Here is a 13703-nt window from a genome sequence, read left to right on the forward strand (position 1 = left end):
CTTTAACCATTCAGATTTAATCCCTAACCTTAACCATTCAGAGTTAATGCCGAACCTTAACCATTCAGAGTTAATGCCGAACCTTAACCATTGAGAGTTTATGCCTAACCTTAACCATTCAGAGTTAATGCCTGAACTTAATCTTAAACACTTCGACATTTGATGATTGGAACAATGTCGAAATTTGACGTTTAAGAAACATGGATGAACGTCTAATTGTGACGTGAGATGGTGAGAGCGGGTTGCATACTATAGCCCATATTCCAGTCCATCACGTGGATCCTGTCACGTCCTGACCAGTAATAGGGGTTATTTGTTATTATAGTTTGGTCAGGACGTGGCAGGGGGTATTTGTTTTATATGGTTTGGGGGTTATGTGTATGTAGAGGGTTATTGTATTTATGTGTTCCGGGGTTTTTGGTATATGTGTTGGTGTTCTAGGTTTTTCTAGTTTGTGTATTTCTTTTCTACTTTTAAACTCGGACAAAACAGAGATGCTTGTCCTAGGTCCCAAGAAACAAAGAGATCTTCTGTTGAATCTGACAATTAATCTGGATGGTTGTACAGTCGTCTCAAATAAAACTGTGAAGGACCTCGGCGTTACTCTGGACCCTGATCTCTCTTTTGAAGAACATATCAAGACTGCTTCAAGGACAGCTTTTTTCCATCTACGTAACATTGCAAAAATCAGAAACTTTCTGTCCAAAAATGACGCAGAAAAATTTATCCATGCTTTTGTTACTTCTAGGCTCGACTACTGCAATGCTCTACTTTCCGGCTACCCGGATAAAGCACTAAACAAACTTCAGTTAGTGCTAAATACGGCTGCTAGAATCCTGACTAGAACCAAAAAATTTGATCATATTACTCCAGTGCTAGCTTCCCTACACTGGCTTCCTGTTAAGGCAAGGGCTGATTTCAAGGTTTTACTGCTAACCTACAAAGCATTACATGGGCTTGCTCCTACCTATCTTTCCGATTTGGTCCTGCCGTACATACCTACACGTACGCTACGGTCACAAGACGCAGGCCTCCTAATTGTCCCTAGAATTTCTAAGCAAACGGCTGGAGGTAGGGCTTTCTCCTATAGAGCTCCATTTTTATGGAATGGTCTGCCTACCCATGTGAGAGACGCAGACTCAGTCTCAACCTTTAAGTCTTTACTGAAGACTTATCTCTTCAGTAGGTCCTATGATTAAGTATAGTCTGGCCCAGGAGTGTGAAGGTGAACGGAAAGGCTGGAGCAACGAACCACCCTTGCTGTCTCTGCCTTGTCGGTTCCCCTCTTCCCACTGGGATTCTCTGCCTCTAACCCTTTTACAGGGGCTGAGTCACTGACTTACTGGTGTTCTTCCATGCCGTCCATGGGAGGGGTGCGTCACTTGAGTAGGTTGAGCCACTGACGTGGTCTTCCTGTCTGGGTTGGCGCCCCCCCCTTGGGTTGTGCCGTGGCGGACATCTTTGTGGGCTATACTCGGCCTTGTCTTCGGACGGTAAGTTGGTGGTTGTAGATATCCCTCTAGTGGTGTGGGGGCTGTGCTTTGGCAAAGTGGGTGGGGTTATATCCTGCCTGTTTGGCCCTGTCCGGGGGTATCATCGGATGGGGCCACAGTGTCTTCTGATCCCTCCTGTCTCAGCCTCCAGTATTTATGCTGCAGTAGTTTATGTGTCGGGGGGCTAGGGTCAGTCTGTTACATCTGGAGTATTCTCTTGTCTTATCCGGTGTCCTGTGTGAATGTAAATATGCTCTCTCTAATTCTCTCTTTCTTTCTTTCTTTCTTTCTCTCGGAGGACCTGAGCCCTAGGACTACCTGGCATGATGACTCCTTGCTGTCCCCAGTCCACCTGGCCATGCTGCTGCTCCAGTTTCAACTGTTCTGCCTGCGGCTACGGAACCCTGACCTGTTCACCGGACGTGCTTGTTGCACCCTCGACAATTACTATGATTATTATTATTTGACCATGCTGGTCATTTACGAACATTTTAACATCTTGACCATGTTCTGTTATAATATCCACCCGGCACAGCCAGAAGAGGACTGGCCACCCCTCATAGCCTGGTTCCTCTCTAGGTTTCTTCCTAGGTTTTTGGCCTTTCTCAGGAGTTTTTTCCTAGGGAGTTTTTCCCAGCCACCGTGCTTCTTTCACATGCATTGCTTGCTGTTTGGGGTTTTAGGCTGGGTTTCTGTACAGCACTTTGAGATTTCAGCTGATGTACGAAGGGCTATATAAATAAATTTGATTTGATTTGATTTGGTTGGCCTGGTGTGGCTCTCAATCAGGAACAGCTGTACATCGTTGTTCCTGATTGAGAGTCATACTTAGGGAGCTTGTTTTCACCTGTCTGATTGTGGGTAGTTGTATTTTGCACTGCTGTTATTATTAGCCTGTGAAACTGTCGGCCTGTCGTTTATTGTTTTCGTGTTCACTTTAATTAAATAAATTAAAGTATGAGTATTCACGTACCCGCTGCGCCTTGGTCCCCTTCTCTCTTCAACGATGGCTGTGACAGATCCTCACAGAAGAGTGAAGTTCTCAATAGTTTGCCCAGGCCCAACTTTCTGAGCCTTCTAGCTCTTCTAGAATCCTGTCCAGATTCTAGAATTACAAGTGGCAGCGATCTCCTCTCTTTGCAAAGAGGACAGATCTTACAGATTTGATTAACGCTGCATATCTTTGCTCCAACATTATGAATAGTTTGTCTTTTCCTGAAATGATTGTTGAAAACATGTGCCTTAGCTTTTAGAACGTTCTCACATGGAATGTACGCACGTACGTATAGAGTCCAAATAGGTCATCAAAGGAGTGCCTACAAGCACACACACAATAGGCATGGGCATGTGACAGAGTCTCTAACACACACACACACACACACACACACACACACACACTTATGAGTAATACATGCACTAACCTGTCTAACTCACTGGCAGCTCAGCAGTGAGCTATGACTGGAAATAGATACAACTGTGAACAGCGAGCAGAAAACGATAAGCCTAGAAGCCTGAAGGTCTATAAATACAGGGATGCTAATTGAGTACAGTTTGATCCCTGACTCCAACTGAGGAAGATCAGTCAGAGCGTGAGTCAGGCTGAAACACAGTGCACGGTCCTGTAACGCTTTCATTATATGGCCTGAAGACAAGCTCACAGAGCTCAGGCTTTCATTATATGACCTGAAGACATGCTCACAGAGCTCAGGCTTTCATTATATGACCTGAAGACAAGCTCACAGAGCTCAGGCTTTCATTATATGACCTGAAGACATGCTCACAGAGCTCAGGCTTTCATTATATGACCTGAAGACAAGCTCACAGAGCTCAGGCTTTCATTATATGACTGAAGACAAGCTCACAGAGTTCAGGCTTTCATTATATGACTGAAGACATGCTCACAGAGCTCAGGCTTTCATTATATGAACTGAAGACATGCTCACAGAGCTCAGGCTTTCATTATATGACCTGAAGACATGCTCACAGAGTTCAGGCTTTCATTATATGACCTGAAGACAAGCTCACAGAGCTCAGGCTTTCATTATATGACCTGAAGACATGCTCACAGAGCTCAGGCTTTCATTATATGACCTGAAGACATGCTCACAGAGCTCAGGCTTTCATTATATGAACTGAAGACATGCTCACAGAGCTCAGGCTTTCATTATATGACCTGAAGACATGCTCACAGAATGCAGGATTTCATTATATGACCTGAAGACAAGCTCATAGAATGCAGGATTTCATTATATGACCTGAATACATGCTCACAGAGTTCAGGCTTTCATTATATGACCTGAATACATGCTCACAGAGCTCAGGCTTTCATTATATGAACTGAAGACATGCTCACAGAATGCAGGATTTCATTATATGACCTGAAGACAAGCTCATAGAATGCAGGATTTCATTATATGACCTGAATACATGCTCACAGAGTTCAGGCTTTCATTATATGACCTGAATACATGCTCACAGAGTTCAGGCTTTCATTATATGACCTGAAGACATGCTCACAGAGTACAAGCTTTCATTATATGAACTGAAGACATGCTCACAGAGTTCAGGCTTTCATTATATGACCTGAAGATATGCTCACAGAGTTCAGGCTTTAATTTTCACTGTAAGGTGAGTCATACATTGTTAGTCCTCAGAGATTCCACACACTGGGAGAATTTCTCTCTGAGGAGCGAGTGAACGTCAATGGCCTGTTGTTAAAGCTTTCATTTACTTTACCTGAATCACCAGGGTTTATTTGTTTGTCTGTGCGTTCCTCCTCCTTCACCCTCCTCTCTTTCTACATCTCTCTCCCTTATCTGTCTGTTGCAACAGTCTTTCATTTGTTTGTTTGGGATCCCCCAAGGCACAGTGCTCAGCTCCGTTTCTTCCTAAAAAGGATTGTCATACTTGTTTCTGCCCCAATACAACAACGAAACTAATAGGAGAGTACTTTTAAATAAAGGGGATGCGTCGGTGAGGAAACATCTTGGTGTTGTCCTAAAAAATGCCAAGGGGAAACGGGAGACAACCAAAAGAAATCCAACACCAGCTGCAGAGAGAGAACTGAACACAGATAGATAGCTAAGGCTGCAGTGGGTTCTTTTGGCTCCATGCCTGCAGCTTTCTGTTTTATATAAGAGCCAATCAGACATGGTGCTGTGCATATGGAGAATGTACAGTGAACCTGACTCAGAAACCTGGGTTGTATTCCCTCAGCAGGGGAGGGACTAGCTGAACTTGTCCAATAAGAAACTCTTGTTCTTGTTTTCCGTTGCATAACATTTTTGCTTCGTTTTGCACTAACGAATATGACCCTGCTGCACACTACTTTTTAATATCATACATCATTACAACAATGTAAACTGCTCAACTCACAGTGTTATTCAAGCATAGTGCATGATCCTCTGTTATGTCAAAAGGTAAAAGCCTATGTCTGGGGGGGCAGTTGTGGTATTACTAAAGTAGGAAACATTTGGTTTGGTTCTGGGTATGTTTTAAACAGTAGAGAATATTTCCTCGTGGATAGAAATATATCCTTTTCAGACTGTCTTTCCTATCTTGTTGGATATTTCTTGTTAACCTTTATTTGGCTTTAGTTTTCTTTAACTTTTCATTTGATGGTTGATGATAATCCCAAAAGCCTGCCTCTAAATAGTCACTGGCCCAGGAAATAATGGTCTTCAGCTGATTGGTTCAACTGACAGATTGTCACATGGGTTCTAGCACCAACTGGATACTTATGGCAGCAGTTGCCCTCCTTTGCATAGAGAAGGGAGGGGATCTTATATATTTGATTCATGATGATCAACACTAATCAATAACTATTGTACCCAAGAAACATCTCATTTTGCCTTTTGCTGAAACTATATTGTTTTGTGTGGAACTAACATAATGTAGAGAGAAGTGGGTCATTGTCATTGCTGCTATAACCTAATCAGTAACCCAATTTCATCATTTAGGAATTGATTCATTCTAATCGTCATAATCATACGTCTTCCTTTCCCTTACTCTCTAATGGACAGTTCTGTCTGTCGCTCCACCTACGATATCAGTCAGCAAGTCAGCCAGTCAGCAAGTCAGCCAGTCAGTCAGCCAGCCAGCCAGTCAGCAAGTCAGTCAGTCATTCAGCCAGTCATTCAGCCATTTAGTCATTCAGCCAGTCAGTCAGTCAAACATCAGGGCCTTCGTCATACCAAAATATACCCACAATTGAAAACATACCCGAATATACAAAGCTACCTTAAACATGACAGAAAACCCACATGTGATCAGTAACTCCATCCACACACAGGCTGCTTGCCTTCCTTCACTGTTGTTGTTTACATTACAATGACAAGATGAAGTGATACTGTGTATGAGTTCATGCAATCACTGTGTCACAATGGATAGAGGATATAAGAGAATGGATGAATACAATGGATAGAGGATATAACAGGACGGATGAATACAATGGATAGAGGATATAACGGGACGGATGAATAGAAGGTTAGAGGCTATAAGAGGACGGATAAATACAATGGATAGAGGATATAAGAGGACGGATAAATACAATGGATAGAGGATATAAGAGGACGGATAAATACAATGGATAGAGGCTATAAGAGGATGGATGAATACAATGGATAGAGGCTATAAGAGGACGGATGAATAGAAGGATAGAGGCTATAAGAGGACGGATGAATACAATGGATAGAGGCTATAAGAGGACGGATAAATACAATGGATAGAGGATATAAGAGGACGGATAAATACAATGGATAGAGGCTATAAGAGGACGGATGAATAGAAGGATAGAGGCTATAAGAGGACGGATGAATACAATGGATAGAGGCTATAAGAGGACGGATAAATACAATGGATAGAGGATATAAGAGGACGGATAAATACAATGGATAGAGGCTATAAGAGGACGGATGAATACAATGGATAGAGGATATAAGAGGACGGATGAATACAATGGATAGAGGATGAAGTAGGACAACACAGGACATTGTCCCTGATAGGTTTATAAGGGGACGTGATGTGTCCCTGATAGGTTTATAAGGGGACGTGATGTGTCCCTGATAGGTTTATAAGGGGACGTGACGTGTCCCTGATAGGTTTATAAGGGGACGTGACGTGTCCCTGATAGGTTTATAAGGGGACGTGACGTGTCCCTGATAGGTTAATAAGGGGACGTGATGTGTCCCTGATAGGTTTATAAGGGGACGTGACGTGTCCCTGATAGGTTTATAAGGGGACGTGACGTGTCCCTGATAGGTTTATAAGGGGACGTGACGTGTCCCTGATAGGTTTATAAGGGGACGTGATGTGTCCCTAATAGGTTAATAAGGGGACGTGACGTGTCCCTGATAGGTTTATAAGGGGACGTGATGTGTCCCTGATAGGTTTATAAGGGGACGTGACGTGTCCCTGATAGGTTTATAAGGGGACGTGATGTGTCCCTGATAGGTTTATAAGGGGACGTGACGTGTCCCTGATAGGTTTATAAGGGGACGTGATGTGTCCCTGATAGGTTAATAAGTGGACAGGATGAGATTTTTGTTGTGGATCTCTTTTAAGCAGTGCAATTTCTGAACGTAATACAAACTCCTGTGAAAACCAACAATAAAGTACAATCTAATCCTGGGGTTCTTAAACTTTTTCAGCTCGAGACCCAAATGACAAATTGACCGTCCTCCCGTGACCCAAATAAGAAGAAATACTGTACTATAATAGATGTATTCTCAAAACGTGCGACCCACCTCTCACAAGCCCAGGGCCCACATTGGGTCCCCACCCATAGTTTAAGAAACCCTGATCTAATCTCCCCAGTCTACACATACAGTATGAGTGCTTGTATCTGGCAGCGTTGTACTGTAAGTCATCTGGCTCATTACATAATCAAAAGCTCTCAAACACACATCACTTTAATTCATTGGTTCATTCATCCCCCTCCTCTCCCCTGTAACTATTCCCCAGGTCGCTGCTGTAAATGACAATTTGCTTTCAGTCAATTTACCTGGTAGAATAAGGGTTAAATAAAACCGATATAGTCGTTTCCCTTCCCACAATCCTCTATTCTCTTTACTTATGTCACAACCTCTTGTATTTCCACATTAGCTAAATCATTCCACCCTGTTTTCCTGCTTTCCTCAGCACACAAAAGAAGCAGTGCAAGCCCAAGCAGCGGTCCACACACTGGTGGCTCATTTATCATGCAATGACTTCTACACTAGAACTTCAAGAAACAGTCCTGCAGTGAGAGAGTGCATTTGTATGCAAAAAGCAGCACTCACACACATAAACGTAGCAGCAGTGGAATATGTGTCCTCAGGGATATTTTCCAGAGCCTGGCTGAACGGAGGATGATGCTTCCGATGATGGTGACGTGGAACCCACTACAAAGCCAAGATCTCCATACTGCGTTTCAGATCCTCTAATAAAAATACCACCCCTGTCATTATGCAGGACAACGTTCAACCACCCAGGACTCTTCCTCTTTGACTTATGACTGGTTTAACTCATTTAAAACGCTTTCTTTCTCAGTCATCCTATCTTACCTGATGCGGTGCATTTAAAAGGGGAGGGGAGCAAGCCTGGACATGATCTGTTTGGCAGCCATCCTCCCTCACTAGAACAAATAGAGAGAGATAATTTGTCTTGTGTGTGAGAGACGGAGAGAGACAGAGAGAGAGAACAAGAGAAAGAGAGAGAAAGAGAACAAGAGAGAGAACAAAAGAAAGAGAGAGAGAACAAGAGAAAGAACAAGAGAAAGAGAACAAGAGAGAGAGAGAGAGAGAGAGAGAGAGAGATGGAGAGAAAGGGAGAGAGATGACCAGCATCAGCATCAGCAGCAACAGGAATCTCTCTTGAAGCACAGAGCAGTCTTATGTAAGAGGCCATTTGGAGATGATTTTAGGTATAGCCTCCCTGAGAAAGAAACGTGTGGCAAAGATCTAACCAGAGAAACCCTTCTCTCTGAACAACTGGCAGGCTCTGTGGTGAATATGATTAGGTTGCTGGTTAAAATGCTTAGGTATAGGGATGGAATAGCCCATCCATCCCTATACCTAAGGGGGGGGGGGGGGGGGGGGGGGCACAGTTTGGGAACTACTGCATTACAGTTGTGAGCAGTCAATTTCCTCACGTTTTAACCAGGCGTTATAGGGCATACGTAACCAATAACGTTAATATACTGTACTTCACCCTACATGAAGTGGCAGCATAATCCCACCACAGCCTAGTAGTTCAGAGAGAGAGAAAGAGAGAGGTGAGCTATGATAATGGTGGGTGAGAGAGGTGAGCTATGATAATGGTGGGTGAGAGAGGTGAGCTATGATAATGGTGGGTGAGAGAGGTGAGCTATGATAATGGTGGGTGAGAGGTGAGCTATGATAATGATGGGTGAGAGAGGTGAGCTATGATAATGGTGGGTGAGAGAGGTGAGCTATGATAATGGTGTGTGAGAGAGGTGAGCTATGATAACGGTGGGTGAGAGAGGTGAGCTATGATAATGGTGTGTGAGAGAGGTGAGCTATGATAACGGTGGGTGAGAGAGGTGAGCTATGATAATGGTGGGTGAGAGAGGTGAGCTATGATAACGGTGGGTGAGAGAGGTGAGCTATGATAACGGTGGGTGAGAGAGGTGAGCTATGATAACGGTGGGTGAGAGAGGTGAGCTATGATAACGGTGGGTGAGAGAGGTGAGCTATGATAACGGTGGGTGAGAGAGGTGAGCTATGATAACGGTGGGTGAGAGAGGTGAGCTATGATAACGGTGGGTGAGAGAGGTGAGCTATGATAATGGTGTGTGAGAGAGGTGAGCTATGATAATGGTGGGTGAGAGAGGTGAGCTATGATAACGGTGGGTGAGAGAGGTGAGCTATGATAACGGTGGGTGAGAGAGGTGAGCTATGATAACGGTGGGTGAGAGAGGTGAGCTATGATAATGGTGGGTGAGAGAGGTGAGCTATGATAATGGTGTGTGAGAGAGGTGAGCTATGATAACGGTGGGTGAGAGAGGTGAGCTATGATAACGGTGGGTGAGAGAGGTGAGCTATGATAACGGTGGGTGAGAGAGGTGAGCTATGATAATGGTGTGTGAGAGAGGTGAGCTATGATAATGGTGTGTGAGAGAGGTGAGCTATGATAATGGTGGGTGAGAGAGGTGAGCTATGATAACGGTGGGTGAGAGAGGTGAGCTATGATAACGGTGGGTGAGAGAGGTGAGCTATGATAACGGTGGGTGAGAGAGGTGAGCTATGATAACGGTGGGTGAGAGAGGTGAGCTATGATAATGGTGGGTGAGAGAGGTGAGCTATGATAACGGTGGGTGAGAGAGGTGAGCTATGATAACGGTGGGTGAGAGAGCGGTGAGCTTCATGGTCTAGATCCCTCTGCTTTGGAACAATGGGAAGGGTAATGAACTGGAATTAGTTCAAAGGGGAATTAGAGAGGAATCTGCTGCTTCTAGCTGGACAGACATACTGCTTGAAATGCGGGAGACGGGAAGGGGGAGAGATGAAGGGTCTTTGAAGCATACAGTCATGATACTGCATGGTAAATACTATCAAAGAGCCACGAGAACTGTTACCAAACTGTGGGAGTGTGCTAAATGGTACCCTATTCCCTATGTAGTGCACTACTTTTGACAGGGCTCTGATCTAAAGTAGTGCACTACGTAAGGAATAGGGTGCCATTTCAGACGCAGGCTGTAAAGATGTCTGCAGGCTTCAGAGGGAGGAGGCTAGGAGACCTGGAGGGTGATCTGGGAACACAGCCAATGAGGACAAAGGGAGCTGTATTCGATCACAGGACTGTGTGAATTTGAGGGTCTTGTGAATGTGCACTCTGGGCTGGTGTTGGTGCATGCCTGTACCAGGGGTACCAACGTAGGGTGAGAAGGGGTCAGTAGGCCAGTGGGTTGGGTACAAATACTCCAAAGATAGACCGCACAGGGTGGTGGAAAGACCCTTTGAAGACCTGGGTCATGTTCATTAGGCACTAAAAGGAAGAAGCCTGACTGAAACAGTGAGGGACTACCTGGACTTGTCCAATTAGAAACAAGAATTTTGTTTTCCGTTGCAATACATTTTGCTAGGGTGTGCACTACTGAATAATGTCCCTGTCCCTGAATAATGTCCCTAACACCAGGCCTCTGATCCAGTCCTACGAACAGAGAGACACCACTAACACCAGGCCTCTGATCCAGTCCTACGAACAGAGAGACACCACTAACACCAGGCCTCTGATCCAGTCCTACGAACAGACAGACACCACTAACACCAGGCCTCTGATCCAGTCCTACGAACAGACAGACACCACTAACACCAGGCCTCTGATCCAGTCCTACGAACAGACAGACACCACTAACACCAGGCCTCTGATCCAGTCCTACGAACAGACAGACACCACTAACACCAGGCCTCTGATCCAGTCCTACGAACAGACAGACACCACTAACACCAGGCCTCTGATCCAGTCCTATGAACAGAGAGACACCACTAACACCAGGCCTCTGATCCAGTCCTACGAACAGACAGACACCACTAACACCAGGCCTCTGATCCAGTCCTACGAACAGAGAGACACCACTAACACCAGGCCTCTGATCCAGTCCTACGAACAGAGAGACACCACTAACACCAGGCCTCTGATCCAGTCCTACGAACAGACAGACACCACTAACACAGGAAACAATCACGGACAAGACAAACAGGGAAGCCAGAGGGTTAAATAATGAACATAATCAGTTAATATGAAACAGGTGTGAAAATTAAGACAAAACCAAACCAACAGGGAAACATAGATCGGTGGTAACTAGTAAGCCGGTGACGTCGATCGCCGAACGCCGCCCGAAGTCGTGACATCCCCTCAGCAGCCTCCACTGGATAACACATTCATAGATCAAATTCATTTATAGATACCTGTCCCGTTTGCAATTCCTTCATAAAGTTGAAAGTATGAAACATCCACAACCATTCTAAAAATTCAATGTATATTTGAACTGCATAAAATACATAAAAACAAACATGCCCATATATAAACAGCAAATACAAGTATCAGGGGAATAGAACCAATGTGAAAGATAGGATGTAACTAACTGTGACACCGTAGAGTTACACTGACTGTACAAAACATTAAGGACACCTGCTCTTTCCATAACATAGACTGACCAGGTGAAGTTATGATCCCTTATTGATGTCCCTTGTTAAATCCACTTCAATCAGTGTAGATGAAGAGGAGGAGACAGGTTACAGAAGGATGTTTAAGCCTTGAGACAATTGAGACATGGATTGTTTATGTGCCATTCAGAGGGTGAATGGACAAGACAAAATATTGAAGTGCCTTTGAACGGGGTATGGTAGTACAGTGTTTTCGGAAAGTATTCAGACCCCTTGACTTTTCCCATATTTTGTTACGTTACAGCCTTATTCTAAAAATGGATTAAATCTTTTTTTCTCTCATCGATCTACACACAATACCCCCATAATGACAAAGCAAAAATAGGTTTTAGACATTTTTGCTAATTTATTTTAAATAAAAAATTGAAATATCACATTTTCAGACACTTTACTCAGTATTTTGTTGAAGCAACTTTGGCAGCAATTACAGCCTTGAGTCTTCTTGGGTATGACACTACAAGCTTGGCACACCTACTATATCTGGGGAGTTTCTACTATTCTTCTCTGCAGATCCTCTCAAGCTCTGTCAGGTTGGATGGGGAGTGTTGCTGCACAGCTATTTTCAGGTCTCTCCAGAGATGTTCTATTGGGTTGAAGTCCGGGCTCTGTCTGGGCCACTCAAGGACATTCAGAGACTTGTCCCAAAGCCACTCCTGCGTTGTCTTGGCTGTGCCACTGAAAAACACCCCCACAGCACGATGCCGCCACCACCATGCTTCACCGTAGGGATGGTGCCAGACATGAAGCTTGGCATTCAGGCCAAAAAGTTCAATCTTGGTTTCATTAGACCAGAGAATCTTGTTTCTCATAGTCTGAGTCCTTTAGGTGCCTTTTGGCAAATTCCAAAGGGACTATCATATGCTTTTTACTGAGGCGTGGCTTCCGCATGGCCACTCTACCGTAAAGGTCTGATTGGTGGAGTGCTGCAGAGATGGTTGTCCTTCTGGAAAGTTCTCCCATCTTCACATAGGAACTCTGGAGCTTTGTCAGAGTGACCATCGGGGTCTTGGTCACCTCCCTGACCAAGGCCCTTCTCCACTGATTGTTCAATTTGGCTGGGTGGCCAGCTCTAGGAAGAGTCTCGGTGGTTCCAAACTTCTTCCATTTAAGAATGATGGAGGCGATTGTGTTCTTGGGGACCTTCAATACTGCATAAATGTTTTGGTACCCTTCCCCAGATCTGTGCCTCAACACAATCCTGTCTTGGTTTTTGCTCTGACATGCACTGTCAACTGTGGGACCTTATATAGACAGGTGTGTGAATACTTATGTAAATAAGGTATTTCAGTTTTATATTTTTTATAAATTAGCAAAAAATTCTAAAAACCTGTTTTCGCTTTGTCATTATGGAGTATTAGAATTATTATGTGTAAAAATGTATTTAAAATGATTTAATCCATTTTAGAATAAGGCTGTAATGTAACAAAATGTGGAAAAAGTGAAGGGGTCTGAATACTTTCCGAAAGCACTGTAGGCACCAGGTTCATCTGTTTGTGCCAAGAACTGGGTTTTTCTCGCTCAAAAGCTTCTCCTGTGTTCAACTCAATATTAGGAAGGTGTTTCCTAATGTTTGGGATACTCAGTGTATATCTCTGTAGTACCATAGTTCGATCTCTTTAATACTATAGAGTCTGTGCAGACAATGGAGCATTCCTCTGTATCATCATAACAAGGTAGTATGAGGTCATTATGGGAGCTATAATTACCCTGCAAGTCAGATCATGTTTGGCATTTAATCGACTGTAACAATTTTAGCCTTTTTTTATCTGACTGCAGTTCAACCCTGGGCAGAATAGTGTGTGTGTGTGTGTGTGTGTGTGTTTGTGTGTGCGTGCGTGCGTGAGCTTGCGTGCGTGCGTGCGTGTAGCGTGCATGTGTGCGTGTGTCTGTCTGTGTGTGCATACATACAGTACATGCATGTGTGTTTGTGTGGTCGCTTGTGTCCAGTCTCCATACAGCCAGCTCTGTCCTGAGAATATTAGAACAACTTTCCCCAGTCCAAGCAGTTAATCAATGTCAGAAGAAAAAACTAAAAAACATGTGA

The sequence above is a fragment of the Salmo trutta genome, chromosome 6 (genome assembly GCF_901001165.1).
Source record: "Salmo trutta chromosome 6, fSalTru1.1, whole genome shotgun sequence".
Taxonomy (NCBI): domain Eukaryota; kingdom Metazoa; phylum Chordata; class Actinopteri; order Salmoniformes; family Salmonidae; genus Salmo; species Salmo trutta.